The following is a 25,409-nucleotide window of genomic DNA, read 5'->3' on the forward strand; positions in this document are numbered from 1 at the left end:
TGGCAATGTGGATCACTTGGCCTCTGTAAATAATTATACTTTGCGACTTTATAGAAATCTAGTTAATTCAGCCTTAAAACAAAATACAAATATTTGCAAGGTGTGTTTCCCATGGTTTCCACAGAATTAAAAACTGCTACATACTGGCCAAAGATCAGCATGTTATTCTCTGGACTCACACAGTTTATAGTAATATCAAACATTTACTAACTCAATGTGTATAACACTACAATATGTGGTGTTGTTATTAGCTCCCTGGATACTGTTAACAATCCAATAATTTATGTACTTTTGGTATCTTCATCTTATACATGAAGAAACTAAAAGAGAGAAGGATCAACTTCTTTGCCACAAATCATGAATTTTATAAGCATTTCAGCCATGTTTCAAACTCATATAATCTAGCAGATCCCTCTTAACTACTCCAGGAATTTTGAAAGTAAATAGTATGCATCATTTATTAATGATGCTAGTGCTGTCTAAACCCCAGGGCATCCGGATTATTGCCATAGGGTAAGCCAGAAGGTTATTGTGTTCTATTTCAGACACAAAAACAATGGCTTTACTGGTGACTATTTTAATTTTGATAGTCAGATAAATGAAAACAAACAAACTCCAACTAGTCAGTCATTAAAATGATAAATTAAAAGAATATTTTATAGCATGAGGTAATATAATTTGAAGACAGCAGCTTTCAAACATTGTATGCACACAGTAATCACAAATATACATGGATATATAAAACTATACATGCTATATAATACAGGAATTTGTGTGTGTTCATGCATGTGTGAGTGGCCTGTAGTCTATACAAATCTGGCTTTCAGAAAGGAAGATGCCTTTATATGGCCAGTAGTTGAAGCCACAGAAATAAATTTATTAATGAAGAGAGGGGACAGAAAAGAAAAGACAAATACTGAAATGGGAAACTGGAGGTAGAGAAAACACCAAATGCTTAAGGAGGTATAGAAGAAAAAGTAAGCAAAAAGAAAACTAGTGGTACAGAGAAGAGAGGAAGTAGTATCAGGAAAATTAAGACAAGCCTTGGTTTTGTTGAAAAAAGGTGACCAATGGAGGCCAGTGCTACAGAAGAAAAAAAAGTTAAGTCCTGAAAGAAACTGTGGATTCTCACCGGCAACCATAGCAGACTTTAGCAAGAGGAATGTAAGGGTTTTCATAAGGGGAGAAGTTGTAATTTAAAAATAAAAAGGTTGAATAATTAAGAAATGGGTGAAAAATGAAGGAAACAAAAGTTCCATTGGCTTGTCTGTCAAAGGGAAAAAGACAAGGAAATGGAGGCGAGAAACAGAATGCCAGGTGGCATCTTTTAGGATAGAGTCCTGAGATGATCAACATACCCTTGAAAGCTCAGTAAAAAAGAGAATATATCTACCTTCACAGAACATCGAGGAGAGGCAGAATCAGAAGAGAATGGCCTCCCACAATGCTGAGAATTCATTAAGAAAGGATATTGTAGACAGATCTGGAAATCTAGAAAGGGAGTGCACTCTTGTAGGCTTAGGATGCTTCAGTATCATACAACAAAAGGGGGAAGAGAGAGAGAGAGAGAGAGAGACAGAGACAGAGACAGAGACAGACAGAGACAGAGAGAGACACAGAGAGAGATCTAGTCTATTTAATACAATTGCTAAACTCTGCCTAACCTGTTATTTTTGTGGTCTGCCCCTCGCCCACCTCCTCTCTCACCTCACCTCTCTTCTCCTTCTCTGTCTCTCCCTCCCTGTCTCCCTTTATCCCTCTGCTTTTTAGATAAGATTTTAACTCTTCCACTCTGCAGCCTAGGCTGGCCTGGAATTCAATGTGTGTCCTAAGCTGGCATCAAACTTGTGGTAATACTCCTGCTACCAGGTTGTAAATGATGACATTATAATCCTAATCTACTTTATATGGCTATCCTTTTATTTGCTTGAGATAGGATCTCCAGTAGCTCAGGCTGTACTTGAACTTGTTATGTAGTACAGAATGATCTTGAACTTCAAATCCTCCTACCTCCATGTAGCTTCTGAGTGCTATGGTTACAATCATGGAGTACTAGAACAGCACTTCTTTTATTTATTTATACTGTATGCAAATGAGTGTACATGCACATGCAAAGGACAACTACTAATGTTCCCCAGGACCTATCCACCTTGTGTTTTGGGATCTCTCACTAGCCTGGAACTTGTCAAGTAAGCTAGGCTAGCCCCCAGCAAAGTCCAGGGATCCACCTGCCTCTACTTTCTCAGTATTTGGATTTTTAAGTGCACAATACCCCTGCCCCATACCTGACCTTTTAAAAGTAGTTTCTGGAAATCATTTCTCAGGTCCTCATGCTTACAATGCAAGCACTAATCTATCTGCCCAGCACATTTGTGTTTCTTATTCAACAAATGTTTCCTTCCTTAGCTTGCCTGTCCATGAGAAACCTTTTGCATGAGAATGGTGTGCAATCTGCCTGTTAAGTTGGTAAGCATACAGGGAAAACAGGCCTCTTTAGCAATGTGAATTTGAGTTTCCTCCCTCACTTTTGTCCTGATTATCTCTAAAGTCTTCTCCTTCTCCCTAAAATACTTTAGGATTTCTCCTGTATGCAGAAAAAAAAAATAACAGCGAGATTTACATTTCGGCCCCTTTTCCAAGAGGTTTCCAGGTGCTAGATGTAAGCAGAAGATCTTGTGTTTTTTCCTTTAGATCTAAATAGTCTGAATCCCAGTATTGCTCATGGGAACTGTTTCAAAGGCTCAAGTGTCAGAATCAGAAAGGAAAGAAATGTGTGGGTGGGAAGTTCTACATGCAAACTTGTCATAGTCTTCTTTCATTTTCAGACCTGAATATGCATGGATGCAGAAATTATAGCTTATTCCCAAGTTTTTATTGTCAGCATCAAATCGAACACAAATGTCAAGAAGATAAGATTGGTATATTTAGGTGAAAATGTTCAAGAGAATTGATCATTCACTTAAATAGTCTCTCTCTCTCTCTCTCTCTCTCTCTCTCTCTCTCTCTCTCTCTCTCTCTCTCCATCTCTCTCAGCTAATGAGCCCTTTAATTGCCTCTGAGTATACTTTTAAGTTCCTGGGATAAAGTACAGAGTAAAATCTCATTTATTCAATTTCACTACCTTTAGATTTATCGAAACTTCTTTGGTGATTCCTTTATATACAGGCTACAACGGAATGACACTAAAGAAGAAATGTTGAAGTGGCTCGCACATCAAATTAAAAAGATACTTAGGTGAGAGGATCTTACAGAGAATTAAGAAGGCCAATATAAGAAGAGCAAAACAGAGGAAATGGGAGCTGATAAGCATTAGGAGGGTCTGGTCACAGAAATGGTCGTGGTTGGACTATGGTAGCTAGTAAGGGAAAGAGAAATCTATTAGAGTAATCTGAACATAGGAGTTACATCTAGTCAAATATACATTTGAAAGGGGTGACTACATGGAGAATAGAGAGAAAAGGTGTAAGATGGAAGTGCAGAGTCTAAATAGAAGGCTATTACAAACATACAGGAGTGCAAGGATATACTACAACAGTAGGAAGTAGAGGTGATGAGAACTGATTTGATTCTGGACTGCATATATTTAGAGAAAAACTAAGATCTGTTGATGCAAGGATAGGGTTATCATTTATAGGTATCGGGAAATCTATGGACATAGAGCATTTATGGATAGGCTATAAACCATTTTCCTTTAGAACTACTAACTGAAGAACACTATTTAATTTCAAGTGGAGATGGTAGGGAAGAAGCAGGAAATATGATTGTATATTACACAGAATGCCTATTAGGCTGGGGTCACCAATATTTGAAAGCATGAGAGCATTACATTTAGAGCATAAATGTAACAAGGAAAAAAAAGTTCAGGAACCACATCCTGGGATGCATCAAAGCATCAGCCTGCGAGGTAGGAGGGAACCTAGGAGAGTGTGGTGTCCTAGAAGCCAAGTGAGAAGAGTGATTTCAGGAGGAGGGATTGGTGAACTGTCAGCTTGTCTATGAGAGCTGGCATGAGGAACCAGATACTAGATTTAGAAAAGAGGAGATAATGTGTGACCTTCCAAACAGCAACTGCCAAGGATGGGAATGGCAGCCTGAATGGAAGAGAGTGAAATGATAGGAAGTGAAGACAAGAGGTATATAATTCTCTGAAAGCCTTTCTTGCACAAATTGACTACAAGCTGGTGAAATATGCAATAAATGGGTGATTTTTATCTTTTAAATAGGGAGATTTAATATTTGTGCATGCTAATGGGTATGGCATGGTAGAGAAGTAAATTTGATGAGAGAGACAGATACAATCTGAAACAATTTCTGAATGGATAAGATGAAGTTGAATACTACTGGGCAGCAATCTAAGTTGACCTTAGGTAGGAAGAAGGAAATTGATCTATAAAACAAAACAGGACAGAATATAGAAACATAGATATAAGTGGGCAAGTATCTATGGAGATGAGTGTATAAGTGATTTTGTTGTGGCTTAGGTTATCCAGACCTTCTGACAATCACTCTCATACAGTTGACTCCACTTCCATGACGAACCGACAGGCAATCTCCCCAGCCCCTCCTTAAATCACACCTGAGTGAACTCTACATTTGTCAGGTTGCTGCATGAAGAAAGCAAGAAAATACTCAGTACTCCAGGAGAAATTAATCATGAAATACTTTACTTAGAGAAATTAGCATAATAATAACAGAAAAAGCAGAAGTAACAGTGAAGAAATAGAGAAGAAGAAAGAGGGAAAGACTGAGAGCGTAGTATGTGGTAGGCACTGTTTTCAGGTTCTTTCCATATGGGAACATGCATAAATCTCTCAACTACATGAATAGTTTCTTTATTGCCCTGTAGATGGTCACCAATAGTCATGAATTTAAAACAAAACAGTTATCATAGTGTGTGTTTTTCAAGTAGTATCAGACTAGATCGAGAGTTGTTACAGATGTGGATTTAAGCAGGACTGGGTCTTGATTCATGATGGTGAGAGATAGAATCAGTGGTCCATAAAAGAGTGACATGCTGAATTCTGGGCCACATAAGATATAGGAGAACAATGAGGACATGGAACTAATAGAGACAAAAAAAGAAGATAATCCATCCATGTGATGATAACCATTACGAATATTTTGCAGTATGTCACCCTATTATAGAAAACGGGCATCTAGAGATGACCCCTGAGCACCACCTACAACTCTGTTGCTATTGTGCCTCTCACCTTCATTATCAGCAATCCAGGTTTCTCCTGTATTATACAGAAAAAAAAGGGTATTTGCTAAAAGGTATCAATACTACTAATTAAGGTGTTTGCACCAGATGAAAAATGATTCAGAAGCAATAGAAACGTTTTTAATCAGTAGTAAAAATGACTGATTGTAGAGACATGGGGACTTGACAAAGCATTAGAAAGCAGAAAAAGACATAAAGAAGGAAAAGCTGAGAAACACTTCCTACGTGAAACTGTTTCTCTTACATTAAGTCCTCACCTACATAGTTCTACTACCAAGTCTAGACTATCTGTTAGTGCAGAAGCCTAAGGAAGAAGACTATGTTGTTAAAAAAGTATAGGCTGAGTTCACAAAGCCATTCAAGGCACTGAATGATGTTTTGTTGTTGTTGCCATTGCTCTTGTGTTTTAAATGGATGACATTAGAATGCTTGGAAAGCACATTGAAATTTCTCTTATGGATACTTAATTAGGTCTACAATCTTCCAATTCATAAAAAAGTAAACGATCCCCGTACGTGTAAAACGTGCATGGCAACATCATCTGAACTCCAAAATAGATTAGCATTTGGGGACCTGTCATCATTTCTTCATAAATCATTCCCAAGATTATGAACTCTTTCTCATAAATCAGCCAATCATGAATGTAAATAAGTGGGAATATGATCAATATTTAAAATTATATTCAAGTTGTGCTCATCTTTTTACAGTGAGCTTTTCATACTTTATAATGGCTGTTGCATTCATGCATAAAATAGAACAGTGGAGTAGTGATGAAATATGCAATGATTCAGGAAAGAAGTAGCATTCTAAATGAATTCTCTGTTGATATAGATAACTAATCTGTTGGTAGGTTTGATGCATTCTTCATCCCCTTCAGATACTTGTCAAATACCATTACAAAGATCTTAGGTCCATGAAAAAAGAGAAAGAAGAGTTTACAATGCTCTATTTTTTATATTTGACAGCATCATACATATTTAATTATCATATTTTATTAATTCTTTGAGGATTTTGTACATTTTAATTATACTCACTCCCTTTCCCCAACTTTCCTGGATGCCCCTTCCATTCCCATCCACCATATGTATGAGTGTGTGTGTGTGTGTGTGTGTGTGTGTGTGTGTGTGTACACATGCACACTTGTGTGTTTTTCCATCAAGGCCAATTTGTACTGCCCAAATATACTCACTTCCATTTACCAGTGGTTATGGTCTTAAAAAAAAAAAACTGACTCTCCCTTTCCCAGCAATTTGCCAATAGCTCCTTGGATAAGGGTAACTTCATGGCCCAGTCCCCTCTCCATGCTAGCATTTTGGACCATGTATTTTTAATACTAATCAGGTGAGCCATGGAATTCTGAGCTCTGAAATTATCCCAGATTTATACTACAAAACTTGAACTTGAGTAAGTGTGGTACATTTCTTTTCATAATGGTATTTTCGGCTCATTTAACTGTGAAGAGCTTTCAGTCTATAATGAATAAAGAAGGAAACACAAGCAAATACAACTGAGAAACAAAGCACCCACAAGACATATTTTCCTTATAAAATGTTTCATTTTAAAAGGTCTAAAAATCATCTTTCCGTAAGTCACACTTCTTAGTTAATACTAAAGTTTAGAAATGTTTTTAGAACATTGGTTATTGAAAAGTTATCCTTAATTCAGTGTTCATTTAACAGCAATGATAGGGACCTATTTATTAAACATATAGATTTGACAGATAACTCACAAAAGTAATCTCAATGAATTCTCAGATTTTAGAAATTAAGGTTATTTGCTCAAGGACAGAGTTGGAGAATTGTAGACTATTGGAGCTTGAGATGCTCTGGTTGGATTTCAGGACTGGGTGGCTCTATTTTCTGTAACCTAAATATATGAAAATCAAAGCTGTTTGTGGCTTCCACAGGAACTGTTTCCTCTAGGCGCCTCTAGATTATGGGATGGAAATTTTCATGCATTGTCATGTTTATGGAACATTCACAGTACTCCCAGAAGTTATATAGTTGAGGTAGGCTGAGTAGGAATAGTTGAGCTTCAACGCATATCTCTCTACCTCTTTCTACAATTCAATGGATAGTAAGGCCTCATAGTTACTGAAAGAATTATAAAAATCCACTATCTTCAGACTTATTTTTACATGTTGAACCCAGGGACTTTAATTTCACTGTGTGTCTCTAAATACATGTGCATAAATAGCAATTTTAAGAGAGATTCTGTTGTTTAAAAGTTATATTTAAATTCACTGCCTTTCCCAGATCTACAAAAAGGAATGTATGAATTATAATTACAATTATAATATGGCTTTTCCTAGCTCATCTGTGCAAACACAGCAAAGGACTGTTTTGGTTTATCTTTCCAAAAATTTCAAAGATCAGTGCATTGTGTATAAAATATAATACATGTAAAGAAATAATTAAGCAAAATTAAGTTAAACTCAGGGCTTTAACACTTCCTATCCTTTTAAAGGACCAATGCTTGTATGTTTTATCTACTAACTATCACTCTCCGGCATACTTTCTTGCTAACAAAAGTAATGGAAATTCTCAGCAACTATGACTATAAATTCATAGAAGAGACAAGAGTCCCATGAATATACTAGAGGCTTACAGACATTTAGTAGTTGCATTAGTAAAATCTCCTAATATAGAACTGTGGTATGTTTGGGAGTAAATTTATTTTAATCCTAACTATATCTACATATTAGATGTAGTCAATTATACAAGAATTTTTGTTTTTGGGTTTTTTTTTCTGAGAATCTCAGATTTTCCTATTTCCACTGCACTAAGTTTGGCATGAAACTATAGATTGGATAATTACTAACTGGGAGCGAAAAGACTTTAACTACCACAATCACCCACATTAATTCAAATTGCACAAAAGGAGAAATAACAAATGTTTGGAAGACTGCACCATGGGGGAAACTAAACAAACAGACTCAAGGAAACAAAACCCTGACATTAACAGAGAAGGAAACCATGAATTTTCTCTTACATGGGATAATTACAGCTCAGATGGAAGGTCACTTGGTTTGCTTCCTGAACCACCACCCAGAGGCAAGAATACAGACTGAACCCTGATTACGTGATGTAATAACTTAGGGCACAGAAAAGTGTACTTGTCAGCCTATATGAACAAATATTTTCAGTTTAGAAATATCTAATTATGTACTTTGTCATTTACATACAGCAAGTTGCTGTGTTTTGACACCATTCACACATTTATTTCTTATAATGAGTCATAGAACACTGAAATGTGACATTTTCCATTATTCTGTGGGATAAAGAGCAGGACCATTAACTGCAGGCAATTAGAAGGCACAGTCATCTTTTACTGGTCAAAACCAATTATGTCTCTAGTAGAGACCTAATGCTGCTTTTTTATATAAATAAACCAGAAAATCGAAGGCAGAAAAAGTAAAAGAATACTACTGCAAAAGATTTCATAGAAATCTATACCATGGTTCTGATTGAGAGTAGATAATCATGGAAGTTCATTTCTTCTAGGTTTATCTCATCTACTTTCTAAGTTGATAACCTGGATCCCACGACTAAAAAGCATATTACATCTGTGCTCTCTTAAATCTTAGTGCTGTGGATCTTATTTAAAACTCCACAGTGCATGCAATATTGAGTTATTATTTCTTTAAAAAAACAGACAAGGAACTACAGGAAACAAATCAGCAGCATTGTTTAATATTTAAGGCAATAGGCAAGATGACAAGAGAAGAAAGTCACTCAAGTACGTATACTCATTCATATGCTGAAAGCTGCATTCCTGGATCTCAATGCTCCCACATTGTAACCGTCAATACAACTGTCTTCAGTTAGTGATTCCCATGTACAGAAAAAGAGCATTTCTTTGTCACTATCTTAGAACAGGTGATAATGTCTTGGCATACCCAGCATACATCACAAAAAGGGAGAAAGGCATAGGTACATGCAGGAACAGTGAAAAAGCATCTCATTTGAACTTCCAAATAGCTCTTTACTAAACAGTCACATTTTATTTAAATCTTTTCTTACCATATTGGACAAATCATTCATTTATTCCCAACCATTGGCTTCTTACACAGTCACAGTTTGTTTTATTATTTGCCATACATTTGTGGGATATATACTGAGCACTTGATAATGAAATTGATGGTGAATAAAATATAAAAGAAGGTGTGATTCTCATCTTCAAATAAAGTATAGTTTATGAAATAACAATACTATATGAAAGAAACATGGAAATAAGAGATGTGTAAAAATAGCGTGCACATTGTACTCTGAGGACGTAAATAAGGTGTGGTGCTATAATGCTTCTGCAGTCTTCTCTGAACATAAAGAACAAGATGAAGCTAGTTCGATATTACCTGCCACTTACTTTAATAGCTGTATTTATGATGGGTCAATTAAAGCCAAACAAGAAAGAATCTTAAAGGCTACACAATCTAAACCTCTACGAAGTAAACTTGTCAGTGAAGTTCTCCCCTTACCACTTTGGAAACACACAAAATGAACACAGAAAAAAAATCAGAAGCAAACAATAAAGAAAAAAATGTCTTATCTCATTGGAATTCAGAATGTTACACCTTGAAGGAAAAGGGATCCTGTAAGTAATCATATTGGAGAAAGTGTCAGATAAAAACAGGATTTACAGCTGAGCTTGTATGAAAATGCATTTAAAATGCACAGATACAGTAAAGCTGTCTAGAGCTAAGCATGAAGTAAACGCTTGTAACCCCAGTGGCTGTGGGCAGAGGCAGGAAGGATCACCATGACTTTAAAGCCTGCCATGGCTACAGAGAGACAAACTTGTCTAGAGGGACACCCTTTCCTTGAATTATGTGAGATGACAAAAATTGTGTCTAATGCCTTGGTGTCCCTGACAATATTACAACAGCATTTTTCCCTAAGACCAATGGAAATTATGTGATTCTGTCTCAATATCTTATGGAATCTGTAGATGATTGAGAATTAACTTCAACTAAAGGCAAGCTTGTGTAGCATTCAAGAGCATCAGAGGCTAAAGCAGAAATGTGCTTCACATTTAGAATCTCGAAGGAGTGAAGTCTTTCAATATGATCCCACACAATAATAAAGTTGCCACACATGGAAAAAAGTACAGAATTAATTTCCCTTTTATTTCTTTGTTTCTATAACAGTTAGACCTTTTGGACTTTGCATTAAACCAACAGTGCAAAATTTAAAATCAAATGCAGCAGTATTTTGTGATCATATGGCAAGTAAATGAGCATACTGTAATGTGATATAATGAAAACAATATTGCTTTCAGTATATAAACTGTTATGTCAAATATTGCATCTTTATACTATAACACTGGACCATCTCTGGAATCCTTAACTAAGAATTTTAAGATGGGGAAAACTTAGAATGGGAACCCTGTTTATAGTAGCAAAATTTCTTTTTATGCCATAAACTAAACTTGGAAATAAGATCTTCCCATATATGAACACATTTATATCCTGTGAACTTTTAACCCACCACGGATTCTGCTTATAGTAGTTCTACATGGGGCTTCTCGAAAGAGCAATTTTCTCAGGCAGAGTACGATGCATCTCCCCGATGAGATGGTAATAGGGTGCTGGCCACAATAACAGCAAATAAAGGCTCACTACAATCTCATAAAACTACAAACTCTGCACTCCATTTGTATTTGGAGAAAAAAATGTTATGGGGGGGGGGGTGGAAAGATGGCTCAGCACTTAAGAGCACCGGCTGCTCTTCCAGAGTTCTGAGTTCAATTCCCAGCAACCACATGGTGGCTCACAACTATCTGTAGTGGGATCTGATGCCCTCTTCTGGTGTTTCTCAAGACAGCTACAGTATGCTCATATACATAAAATAAGTAAGTAATTCTAAATAAAATAAAGGTGTTTTTAAATGTTATTTTCAGTGTCTTCATGCTACCATTTAAGAGCAAAAGTTAATAATAACATCTAAGAGAGAAAAAAGTCACTGCAAAAATAATCATAATCAGTTTCAAGTTTGTTTCTGATGCTCCAACCAATGTTTGAGAACACAATGTAGCTATTTGTTTGGACACACTCATATTCTAACTTATAGCCTGGGTAATTTACTGACTGATTCACTGAGAACCTAAATGTTGATAACATTTAAAAATTGTGGTTGCCCTTATAAAATTGTAAAGGAACATAATGAACAAAATTGTGAAAGTAATCAATTAATGTGCCAAAAACAAGCAACTTCCATTGTGATGCTTTCAAAGTGGGTCCTATTTTTCTTTCTTCTAATTTGAAAACACCCTAAACATTTTGAGGTCTAACACAACGCGTACATCTATGACATTAAAAAAAGAAATCCATGCTTAGCTGACAGATGTTATGTATTCAATAAGTCTGTACTTAAAAGATTAAAATCTCATCTTTTTATGACATCTCCCATACAGTGAGCATTTATTGTGGTGTGATCTCACTACCAATGCCACTGATTCCTTGATAGAGTTTTTTCAGATTACTGCATTTTGAATTGAATGTCATCTATATACTTAGCAAAGAAAATTCTATCATGTTAAAGAATGAGTCAGGTTGTGTGCTGAGAAAAAGTCTAGAATGCATGAAGCTTAAGTCATTACTTATTGGTGCATAGTAATATTTCAGGAGATATTAATAAAAGCAATCACAGATGAGCAGTAAAAGCAAAGAAAAAATGCAAACCAAGTCACTATCCATCCTCTCTCAGATGCTCATTTAAAAATGTTAAATCATTTAAAAATATTTCACAGATGTGTACGTGATCATTGGTTTTGAGAAATGCACTGTGAGTCTATTTGAAAGTAACTGCCATCATACTATCTCCTATATACACTCACTTATCTTCCTGCCGTCTATAATTGCAGAAGTGGGACAGGAATGATAGTGAATGTATAGCCTAGTAATTGTAGGCTAGGTTATAGGGAACTTTCGGGATAGCATTTGAAATGTATATAAAGAAAATATCTAATAAAATAAATAAATAAATAAGAAAGAATTTCAAAGACTACTAAAAAAGTTGGGGAAAAACTGTTTCACTTTCATATTGGCTCCCCCAAACTGCCACAATAAAAGGGTCCTGGCTGCCAATAACAATAGCTAGGTCTGAAACAAATCACACCCAGAATTGTATCAGTACATCTGAGTTTCCTACATTTTTTGATTACCATTATTCTTCACTTGCTTGCTTGCATTTTTGTTATGTATTGATTTTTACAATTATATAACCAACACTAATATGTGGGCAGTATGTTGCCAAATGAGTCTTGTATAGATCCATACCAATATACAAGACTCAAGAAGAAAAACAGTTGCTTCCCTAACAAGGACTGTGAATGTCCCATGCTAACACAAGAGAGAAAAATATGTATAGACATTAGGAAACAAACAAAACAATATATCTCTCTACACTGAATCTTCACTAACATCATTGACAGTTCAGAGGTTTGGGGCCAGAAAGATGACTCAGTGGTTAAAAGCAGTATTTATTGTTTCTACAGAAGACCCAAGATTCTTTCCCATCATGCCCATGGTAGCTTTCAACCATCTGTAACTCCAATTCTAGGGGATATGATGCCCTCTATTGAGCTCAGCTGGCTGTGTATGCATATGGTGTACATATGCATATACGCAAGCATACACATCCTATACATAAACAAACATACAAATAAATAAATAAATAAATAAATAAATAAATAAATAAAAACAGTTCATAGGTTAAAGACAGGAGCTACTGGGTAGGAATGGTAAATTGAAGTATGAATTATGGAGAGGAAAAATGCCTTGCTTCAAAAGATGGAGAGGCATACCTGAAACAACTTGAATGCTATATCAAAGTGCTCTGTGTAGGCAGAAGTAGAACTAAGGTCTATACCGAAGCAAGGGACTGTACAAAACCACCCATCATAGCTCTGCTGTTCCATATTCTTAAGATTATTTGTTTGAATAAGGTTATATGTCTGTATCAGAAATACTAGCTATCAAAGTATTTGCTGAGTCTGTTACATACAACTTAACATCTGTTAGACTAAAACCCCTGATGGCATTTGAATGTGTCAGTGGTAGCCCATTGGAAACAGAACTTTTTACAAGCTAGTACTTCCATCTGGGGATAGAAGAGTACAAAAGAAACATGAATTGGCCAGGTGTTTTTCATCACTGAGAACTATTTTAGGAATATAAATGTAATAAATACCTTTTATTAAATAAATAAATAGATTTTATGAATATGGTTTGCATCTACTTGCTTTCTGCAGTATTAGTCACCATTTGTACTTGAAGGGAAGTGTTAAATGAGTCTTAGGGGTTTGGAAAATTCAAATGTACATCAGAGTTCTAAAGATGAAACAAGAGAAAATATAAGGATCAAAGTTCTGCTGTGTTGCTTCATCATTCATGAAAGTCAGTGCTAACTCTGTTATGACAGAAACAAAAACAAAAACAAACACCAATGCTTATTCAATATTCAGTATTCAATATTACTATGTGTTAATGCATCTTTACTATTATAGCTCCACAAAGCTGTATCTCTGGGTCAACACTGTTTCTCTTTCCTATGCCCACTTGCAAATTAAAAATTAGGGAAAGCTAGCTCTGTTCAAAGGTAAAGTGGACTCTGCCATAGGTTAAGTTGCTGGGGCCCAATATAATATACTTGGGCTGTCCCTGTGAGATATCTTTTTTTTTTAGTTACAGATTTAGAGAGCTTTCAAACTCTAAGTAGTATCATTTTTTGCTATATTTGAAGAGCATTTCTCTGTCATGTTCAACTGTTCTGCCCCCATCAGACATAGACACAATTTTAACATGATCTGCTGCAGACTGCGCTGCTATAGAAGCAGCAAGTATTGTTTGATACAACTGGTAAAGTTCCATAATCATACACCCCTAGTCCCAGCCTTAAGGACATTTACATTTTTTCCTTAAAAGAAATATTTTTTTCTTTACACTGAGTCTTGTGCTAAAAATAGCATTGCCAAACTTTCAAATCGGCTTGGAGATGAAATAGTACATGTGAAGCCTTCCCCCAGTAGATCATCTACTAACATTTAGGGCTCAGAGCTTAGTATAAACTTTATTGTGTGTATTATAAATTCTAGATACTCTCTGTACATATTGGATGCTTAGTACTTGCAGGGACTTAACAGGTATTTGCTAGTTGATTTACAATAAAACCTTCTAGGAGGACAAAATCCCATCAACTCCATCCTCAGCTGAGAAACTATTGGCAATTCTTAGGTGTTGGGGAGAAGAGGATTCGTTTTCTCTAATAGTGATACCCATGGTAGATAGACTATACTCCAGGGGTCACACATCCAAGAACATTTGGGTGGCACACACTGGCTCTGATGGAGTAAAAACAAACCCAACGGACACAAATTTGGGTGGGAAGGGAAGGGGGAACCTGGAAAAAGGGTTAGGGTGGGAGGGTGAAGAAGAGTAAAGCATACTGTGTGAAATTCTCCAAGTATTAATAAAATATTTTGTGAAGAAATACAAAAGCCACACCAGAAAGCTTGTGGACCATTGGCCCATGCGTTGTGTTAGCTGGGAGCTTAGGTATGGTTTCTGAGAGTAGGGAAATTAAACCACGTGAAGAAGCTCTGCTTTAAAGCTTATGAGAGAGCACAGAAGCACTCAGCTTCCAAACTCCTCTAGGCTCTATTTTCTTCAGAGGCTTTTTGCATGAAAACTTTTGTTTCAGAGACACACCACTATTATATGGTCAAAAACAAAGGAATACTTTATATAACACTTTAAAAGAAATCTTTTATAAGACCAACTATCAAACACCTAAGAAAGACTGTTGTAGTAGCCTTGATTTTATAAGCAAGGTAGACCAACAAATTTGCTATGGACAGATTTTTCGGGGGGAAGGGGGTGTATAGTATTTGTCATAGATAATATAGTTTTACCTGTCTGAATTTCATTTCTAAGTTATCATTTTCATTGCCTAATGTCTCATTCCCAATTATAAAAATTTTATGGGACAGTTTGTATACTCGTTAAAGCATTTTTCATCCTCTCTACTTTTGCAGTCCAAGTCAAAATACTTAAAATTGTTATGCACACTTGACTTTTCCAAATCATTATGAAAATATTTTCTGTTAGTCAAAATGAATGTCATTTCTAATTTTGACTATTCTTGTTATGTGCTGTGCCAGAATTCCTATGAATATCTGATGCTTGTATGAAAGCAGGCATTATGTATTATTGCTACTGGCTATATGCAAAAATCCATCCAAGAAATCAATTGAGGTTTTCCCTGAAGTTCTTCTTCCAGGGTTGTCAAAAGTAGTTAGCATCAGAGTATCTGATGAATAACTTAATCAGAGTTTTTGCACAGATGTGCCATCTCCAGACATATTCAGCTCAAGCAAAACATATTTAATGTATTAGTCAGGGGTTTGCCAGTTATTAACCTTGGTTACAGCTATTATAATGATCAGAGAAATATTTTCATTTAAAGTTTCTCTCTTCAGAACTCATAATTCCCTTGAAGACTGGTAGTCATTGAAACCCTTCTGAGTTTTCTTTGTGCTTCAGTAATGCACTGACTTACATAATTTTGAAAACTTGCCCCTTAAATAGATAAAAAAATGGCAATAATCTGTGCCTTTAATATATTTTAAATATTTAAATAGACCTGACAGAAATCATGAAATTGGCCTTTATATTTATTATGTTTATATTTTTTCAATTAATAAATATCAAAAGGTACTTTTGAGAGACACTAATATAAGGCTAAGGGTAGAGTGGGGAAATTTGGTCACTAACTGATAAGTACAGAATTCAGCAGCAAACTATTTCAAAGCACAGGTTTCACAGAAAAACGAACAACTTGGAAAATGTATTAGTGAGCTATTCTTTCCTATCTGCTGTGGATTAAAATAAACAAGAAGGTAAGGACTAAAAATAATGCCTTCATTGAATAATGTCTTCAAGATATTCATGGTTTACTAACATAAAATAATGCCAAACAACCATTGGTTCTTTTCCATACATCTACTAAACTCTACTGAGAATATTGCTAGAACGATCTCCTATTGGTTAAGGTAGGCTATATATTAAAAGCGTAGTATTTTAGGAATTCCAAAATAAACTTAGTGTCATCATAACAGCAGAGCAATGGATTCCAGTGTGGTTTATCCATTTGTCTTTTGCATATGTGAGAGACAGAGGTAGGAAGAAGACAGGGGGGGGAGCAACCTCCTCACATCTGACTTTACAGGTTAAAACCCTCTTTTGTCTTTCTTTACAATTACTTTATATTTTAGTTCCAAGATAAATGGTGTGTTCCTACAAACATGACTTTAACTACGAGTTAAAACCATGAGACAATTATTACATATGTGCCCTGTGACTTCTAATTTACACTACCTTTCCAACTTGGCCTCAGAAACAGATCACAGAGACAGTATCTGTCTTTACCTACTGCCACTATTGTCTTTCTGTTTTCTGAGAAAGTCCTCACTCACTTTCACACTTAAAAACATAAACACAGATTTTTTTTTCACCCTGAATAAGTTACTGGCTTTGGCTATTGTTTTTATAGGGACAATGAAAAGGTGTTTACATTCCAAGCTGGATTTGCTTTTATATTTTAATGAAACTCTTAGCACTACAAAGAATGGTAAACAGTTGAAAAATATGTGACTCGAAAAATGATCTTGGCCTTGAAATTTTGCTTTTTTCTTTTAAAATAATCTCATGTTTTAAAATTTGCATTCCAAAAGATGACTCAGAAATGTGTCTGTATAATTGCTGTTATAACATTACAATGCACTCATCTGAACAAAAGTTCCCATCAAAATGTATGATTGCATACATGTAGATTCTTTGTTCATAGTTTTTTTAAACATATGCACCCAAACTGGGAACTTATTTGACAATTAAAACGTCTTCAATTTTATAGTGAATAAAAACTGTAATAAATATAAATTAAGTGAAGGTTATCGTTTTTGTGTTTTTGTTTATTATTGTGAGAGAAGGAAGGGCCATGATCCATAGTGGACAAATGGAAGTCAAAAAACAACTTCCAAAGCTCCATACTCTCTTTTCACCAAGTAGATTCTGATGATTGAGTTCAGGTCTTGGCATCTCACTGGCCCCCGAATGTTACAATCAGAAGTTAATCTTTCTTTGTACCCACTCTCTTTGGTTTTAACATGTTAACTTGCTCATTGTTTTCTTCTGCATTGGATATGATGCTGCTGATGTTGATTGAGACAAAGTCAGTTTCATAAATAGCTATACTTATAAAAGCAATGTTCTACAATGCTTTTTACTAATTTTGTAATTCTCTATTATAATAACCCTAAGCCTTCAATTATCTAGATGTTATCTGTATAACATAATCCAAATTTTCCCATGTTACAATAAGACTTCTAGGAATTAATTAGTTTTATGAATTGATCAATGAATGTGTGTAGATATTGATATTTCTGCATTAATATAAACACCGGAGATCTGTATTTATATAATTGAAAATTAGGTAATAGGCTACATGATAACATGCTAACTCCAAAAAGATATTGCTAGAAAAATCTACCAATATTATAAAATAAAAGGACTGGAAATTACCTAGCTCAGAAAATATTGCAGAAATATGACAGCTTAATGCAGTCTGTTACTCTAGACTGGATCCTAGACTGAAGAGAAAATGCTATAATGAACAGATCTGTCAATTCATAAAATTGGAAAATGTACAGTAGATGAGATATAATACTAGAATATTGTGTTTATGTTAAATTTACTGAACTTGAGAACTAGACTTTGTTGTGTTATCTAAGAAATTACAACTACTGCTAGTAAGTAAACAATGAAGTGCTTTGAAGTTACATGCAAAGGATTTCAAATGTATTTGTATTCACCAACTTTATGTGCATAGTGTATATATATATGTGTATGGAGTGCAGCATGCTTGTCTGTGAGTATGCATATAGAAGCTGCTGGGCGACTTTGGCTATCTTTTTCTACCACTCTCAGCTTTATTTTTTTGAGACAGGGTCTCTCATTGAACCTGGAGTTCCATATTTCAGCTAGATTTGCTGGCCAGTGAGTACACACAAGGATCCTCTTGTGGCTATCCTCCACGCCAACCCTATGCTGGGGTTATAGGAATGTACCACCACAGTAAGCTTTTACATGGGCAATGGGCAGTTTAGCTCAAGCTCTCATGCTGTCACAGGAAAGCCTTTACCAACTAAACAATATGCTCATCCTTACTCCCTGGAGCCAAAGCCCCACCAGTTTAGATGAGTGAGTAAGCTTAATGTTCAGGGAGAAATCTTTGACCTTGACATACACATGCATTCACACACACACACACACACACACACATACACACACACATTCATATCCATATAGATATTCACTATGTGTGTGTGTGTGTGTGTGTGTGTGTGTGTGTGTGTGTATGTATAGTGAAAGATGCAAAATATAGAGTTAAGAGATAGAGTTAATAGTCAATGACTTAACCTATTAAAATGCCCAATGGTATGGACATGAGATTAGGAAGGCCACTGAATAGAGAATACCTACATGCTAGATCTAAAAAGGTCAAGAAACTCAGAAATGAAGTTCTTGAGTGTATAATCTGCAGGGGTTCTAAAGCCATCAAGATTATGAGCTATTGTAACCTCCATGGGAATCAATGTGGTGCTTCTTCACCAAGCTAAAACTATAGTTATATTATTATATCCCTCCTTGGAAGGTTGCCAAATGGCATATATGACATAAACGAAGAAGATAAGACTATTCGGCTAAAGGAAGAGGGATGGGAAGACAAGAGGACCAGTGGAGGTTAATGAGGAGCACAGAATGTAATGGACTGTAATATCTGAACACATGTACATACTTCAATAAGCACATGTACCTGGAAAGGAACTCTTTGTGAGGCTTTATCACATGGGAGCATATTCCACTCAATATTCATGTTTATTTTTATCTTTTTTTAAATTTTACCAAATGTATAAAGTACAGTGTGACCATGACATATACATATAACGTACACTGATCACATTATACTAGCTAACATTTCCATCTCCTTAAATACTTTATGATATTTAGGCTTGATTAAACAGCAAGGTTTAACTAATTTCACAATTGCTAACGTCCTGGGATGGATGATACAAAATCATCAAATTATGAAACAGTAACTGATGCTGAGTTATGCAATATTCTTTATGGTTTTTTATGTTTTATGAATAATATATAATTGTATCACTTTCTCTTTCATGTACTCTGTCCTGTTCTCTCTCAGTCATAGCCATATTTTCCTTGGTTGTTACATATTTGCATGTGATACATATATATCTAAAAATGCCTAAATATATAAATACAACCATCTCAGTCAGTTTATCCCCAAGGAAGACTATTTGTCCTGCTCTCATTACTTCTTAGTTGCTTATAGTTCTTTTTCAAAGGTTAGGGCCCTATAAAATTTCCCTTTTCCATATTGGAAATCTATTGATGTACTTGTTTAGGTTTCATTTAGGCAGCCATGTTGGTAAGATTTCATGGATGTAGCTACCCTATATTTCTACTAGACCAGAAGATACAATTTCATAGCAGACTTCCTGTTCCTCTGGTTCTACAATCTTCCTGCTTCCCACCATTAGAAGTTGTTCTTAATGGGAAGCAAATCTGAATTGTCAAAAAAAAAGAAAAGATAAAATAAAGTTTCTTTGTTCTAGCTTCTACAGGACTTGTATAGTTTAATTTCTCAATATTTCTAGTAGTGATTCCTCTGAATGAAAATGTATCATAGGGCCTTGAGCATGATATATTAGTCAATTTCTGTGTGATGGGAGAAGAAATGTGATAAATTTAAAATATATAAAATAATCTCTCAGTGAAGAAAAGCATGTAGCCTTAGTCAGACTGAGTAAAGTCCTGGAGTCAGTAATATATGCTGTCTAAGGTATGAAACTACCCCCAATGGAGGAGCTAGAGAAAGTATCCAAGGAGCTAAAGGGATCTTCAACCCTGTAGGTGCAACAACATTATGAACTTACCAGTACCCCGGAGCTCTTGACTCTAGCTGCATATGTATCAAAAGATGGCCTAGTCAGCCATCACTGCAAAGAGAGGCCCATTGGACAGGCAAACTGTATATGCCCCAGTACAGGAGAACGCCAGGGCCAAAAAGTGGGAGTGGGTGGGTAGGGGAGTGTGGGGGGGGGGGTAGGGTGTAGGGGACTTTTGGGATAGCATTGGAAATGTAATTAAGGAAAATACGTAATAAAAAAAATGTGTTTCCTTGCATATGAATGGCTTTGGTAGTCCAAAAACCAGAAATCATGTTTGTTATATAATTCTCAAAAATCATTGGAAATGTATGCATGGGAAAGTCTTCCTTCTTTCAAAATCCTCAGTGTCTATACATTTTTGCTTAGTAGTGATACTGCGTACTCCTAAATGGTCTGCTGCTTTTGATAAAAGATAGTAATTAGATAAAGATGCTGCTATGAGGTCTAGAACATTCTAAAATAAAAACCAAATTATCTTTGCTTTCTCACCATCTGTGCCTAGTTTATATTATTACCATTCTACTAAATACACTAAGAAGTTACCAATTTTTCCATATTTAAAATCTTGAACTTTTATAGTTAATATATATTTCAAGTACATTTGAAAAATTTATTACAAAAGCTTCATGTTATAAAATATTTATGCTATGAAGTTTTGAGAACTCTCAAACACTTATGTGGAACTCCTTATTAGTTAAAAAAAAAACAGAAAAATGTTCTCTATGTACAATGGTAGTTCCCAAAAGAGATACATTATAGTTAAAAGTAAATATGTAATAAAATAATGGCTAATTATGATTATCTGTGCCACAGATGGTTCTCACTGCCACTTGAGCCTACACCAAGACTGTCCTCTATGGCCACAAGAAAATAATCAGGAAGTATGTACAGTACAAGCATGTGAGATAAGTTGTTACTTCTATGATAATAAGAACATGAAGGTGTTTTTCACTTAATAGATGAAAAACATTGAATGAAGGGAGAATTATGAGACAGAAAAGCAGAAATGTAAAAGAAAACTCAGATAATATTAAAAAGGTCTTCTAAGAATCACCAGTTTTCAAAATCTCATGAATAATTTTTTGGAATTGTAAAGGCAATCTGTACAAGGATACACTCACTGATAAGTGGATATTAGCCTATAAACATAGAACACCCAAGATACAATTTGCAAAACACAAGGAAATCAAGGAAAGGGAAGACCAATGGGTGGATACTTCATTCCTCCTTAGAATAGGGAACAAAATACCCATGAACGGAGTTACAGAGACCAAGTTTGGAGCTAAGACGAAAGGATGGACTATCCAGAGATTACCCCACTCAGGGATCCATCAGCCACCAAACTCAGATACTATTGCATATGCCAGAAATATTTTGCTGAAGGGACCCTGTAATAGCTGTCTCATATGAGGCTATGCCAGTGCCTGGCAAATACAGAAGTGGATGTTCACAGTCATCTATAAGATGGAACACAGGGCCCCCAATGGAGAAGCTAGAGAAAGCACACAAGGAGCTGAAGGGGTCTGCAACCCTATATGTGGAACAACAATATGAACTAACCAGTACCCCCCAGAGCTCGTATCTCTAGCTGCATATGTAGCAGAAGGTGGCCTAGTCAGCCATCACTGGGAAGAGAGGCCCTTTGGTATTGCAAACTTTATATGCCCCAGTACAAGGGAATGCCAGAGCCAAGAAGCAGGAGTGGGTGGGTAGGGTCGCAGGGTGGGGGGAGGGTATAGGGGACTTTCAGGATAGCATTTGAAATGTATATAAAGAAAATATCTAGTAAAAAAATAAAGAAAAAAGAAAGAAAATCTGTATTCAGGTATATCGATCACCAAATCTGCCATTTTTCTTTTATTTCCATTTGGATAATAGTTTTTCCATGAACTGAAATGCCAAAGATCAAATTCTCCCTTTCATTCGTAATCTCTAATGACCCACCTTCCGAGTCTTACTGTACAATTTTTTTAAAAAGTCAGTATATGGAGATATGTCATTTCTATCAATGCGTGAATGTGAATGGTACCCAGAAATATGGGGAAAAAGAGAAAAAAATATGTGAAATGGAAAGAGAAATGAGATTTCAAAATGTTATTATTTGGAAGTGGCCAGCAAAGAAGGAATTTCAGCATATATAGTGGTATTGCCAAAACTAAAGAGGGAGGGAATTTTAAGCAGGGTCAGTAATGTCAACAGCTTGAAAAAAAAAAAAAAAGCAAAACAAGAATTGTCAGTTTATTACATGGCAGTCTTTGGTGATTTTGCTAAAAATACTTTTAATTGAGTCAAACTACACTTCAGTGAAAAGAAAGATAGGCAAGAAAGAAAGTGGTATCAAAAGATGGCCTAGTCGGCCATCACTGGAAAGAGAGGCCCATTGGACACGCAAACTTTATATGCCCAGTACAGGGGAATGCCAGGGCCAAAAAGGGGGAGTGGGTGGGTAGGGGAGTGGGAGTGGGTGGGTATGGGGGACTTTTGGTATAGCATTGGAAATGTAAATGAGCTAAATACCTAACAAAAATGGGAAAAAAAAAGAATGAAAGTGGTAAAAGGTCCGAATATCTGAATAATCTGGAGACTACTGGAGGTGTAGACAGAGAAGAAGGCTTTAGAAAGATTTATTTTCATTTGTTTGTTTGTTGTTTTTTGGTGAATGTTAACTAAACGACTAGAGCTAGCAGATGAGGGATAATTAAAGATATATGAAGGGAACTCTGAGGTAGAAGAGATGATTAAAGTATAAGATAAAAGGTAGATTGAACTAGAGAAGAAGGGTCACTCTACAAATAGGCAAGGGGTTGATAATAGGATAACAGAGACAGATGTATCATGTTTGCATGTGATAGAAAAGTCCATTGGATTTCCTACCAGATGACCTCTATTTTCCCATTAAAATACAATAAAAGGTCATCTGTGAAAATCCACAATATAAGGGCAGAGGTAGTAAAGAACAGCTATTTGGGTCAGAGGAGAAAGAAACACATGGCCACACATGGGAAAACTGTACCCATTAAACCAAGTCCATCCCAGTACCTTTTTTGGTGAATAAACTGTTCCTGGGACTGATACTCATTTTATTTTACTGCCTATGATTACTTTTGTGCTACAACAGCAATGTTAAATGGTTATGACAGAAATTTTATGACCTATCTACAAAGGCTAAATTATTTACCAAGTAAGTTGGCCATAAAGTCATAGAATTCTGTTCTAATAGGGTCTGGAGAGCACATTTTAAACTAGATGAAAATAAAACAAGAGTTCCAGACAGGATGGTTGTCAATTTGTTGAAGGGATCTGAAGTCATAACTGATAGAGTAATTGGAAAAAATGGTACATTTATCCTGTAGAGGACTCAGTTGTCTTCCCTAGACCAGAACTCCATGATAAATCAGAAATACCTCCACCTTAATGAATGTACTTCCTCTCCCTGATTTGTAATTGCTTATTTAAGGCTACTTTTCCTTAATAGGTTACGCATATATGTGGTGGTTTGAATATGAATAGCTGTCATAGACTAATGTATACTAATGTAATACTGGTTCCTAATTGGTAGAACTCTCTTTGAGAAGGATTTGGAGATGTGGCCTTGTGGGAGAAGGTGTATCACTGGGGGTGGGCTTTTAGGTTTCATAAGACTCACATTATTTCCACTGTGGCTCTCTGCTTCCTACTTATGAATTGAGATACAAGCTCTCAGATGCTGTTCCAGCTGCAATGCCTGCCCACTGCCATTATGGAGCCCTAAGCCCAATTAAAGGCTTTCTTTCAGAAGTTTCCTTCAGCATGGTGTTTGTTCACAGCAATAGAAAAGTAACTGAGACAGAAGTTAGTACTGGGAACAGGACTGTTGCAATGGAACTGGCCATGCTAATTCTTGAAGAAATGTAGGAGAGTGTGGATTGTGAACTAGAAAAGTAATTGAATATTGTAAGTAGAGATTAATGGGCCATACTAACAGGCCATTGGAAGACAACATTGCTTATAGTCATACAAACAATGGACATCTGGCTCAAGAAGTTTCAAAGGGGAACAACAGTATTTGTAACTAGGTTGGCACATTGTGGCAAAAGCTGTAGTTGTTTTCATCCCTTGTCCTAAGAATATATTGAGGTGGGGCTAGAGAGATGGCTCAGTGGTTAAGAGCACTGACGGCTCTTCCAGAGGTCCTGAGTTCAATTCCCAGCAACCACATGGTGGCTCACAACCATCTATAATGATGCCCTATAACCATGCCCTCTTCTGGTGTATGTCTGAAGACAGCTACAGTGTAGTGTACTCATATACATAAAATAAATAAATCTTTTTTAAAAAAAGAATATTTTGAGGCTAAATCTAAAATAGATTTCTAAAATTATTCTATAAATAATTTCTTTGGTAGGAGATTTTTCAAGATAGCCAAATATTGAGTCTGTCATATGGTCATTATTAATTATTAATTATTATTATATTGTTGTTGTTAAGGTTCATGAAGTTTATAATTTAAAAAATGGGGGGAAAGAAATACAAAATTCACAGTTTGAAGAGAAGAGCAGTACTGGAAATTTTACTGTTGGAGCCAAGGCTTGTGCTAAAAAGAGATAAGGAGAGGCCTGATCCACAAAAGAATAAAGGAGGGTTGCCCTCCTTGTCACTCAGGGCAAAACTCAACCCATCTAGGCTTCCTCAAAAACAGCAACAAAGGAAAGGAAATGTGATTCAATGGGGCCAGGCTGCATCACAAGCGGGCAGCCAAACTTAGCAGCATTAACCATTTTATTCATATTCCTCCATGGTTAAAGAAAGTTGCTGAGGCAATAAACGGCATGGCAGTTCCTGCTCGAAGGCCCTGAGAAGCAATTATGTGAAGTGAAAGCTGGATTGTATTAAAGACCCCAAGATTCTGGGCATGCTAGAGATATGGGGTATTGTCCAGGGATATCTGTACACAGGTAATAGAATCAGCAGCCTGAGAGTGGAGACATGTCTTGCAGTCAGTGAAGTAGGAGGCAGGTCAGAGCCATATAACCTCTCAACATGAGAAGTGGCGCTGTAGGATTTGGAGTTTTCCCTGATGTGCCTTGGTCTGGTTTTGGCTCACTGTTTCCTCACTGTGCCTGATTCCTCCCTTTTGGAATGTTCCTTCTATGGCATTATATATTAGAAATATAGCCGGGCG

General features: G+C 36.0%; 1 protein-coding gene across 9 annotated transcripts in view; it reads right to left on the reverse strand.

The window, feature by feature from the left end:
- The window catches only part of Fgf13 (fibroblast growth factor 13), a 523,434-nt gene that overhangs the window by 35,729 nt on the left and 462,296 nt on the right, over positions 1–25,409 (reverse strand). The gene's annotated exons all lie outside the window — the stretch shown is intronic.

Source organism: Mus musculus, chromosome X (assembly GCF_000001635.26).
Source record: "Mus musculus strain C57BL/6J chromosome X, GRCm38.p6 C57BL/6J".
NCBI lineage: Eukaryota > Metazoa > Chordata > Mammalia > Rodentia > Muridae > Mus > Mus musculus.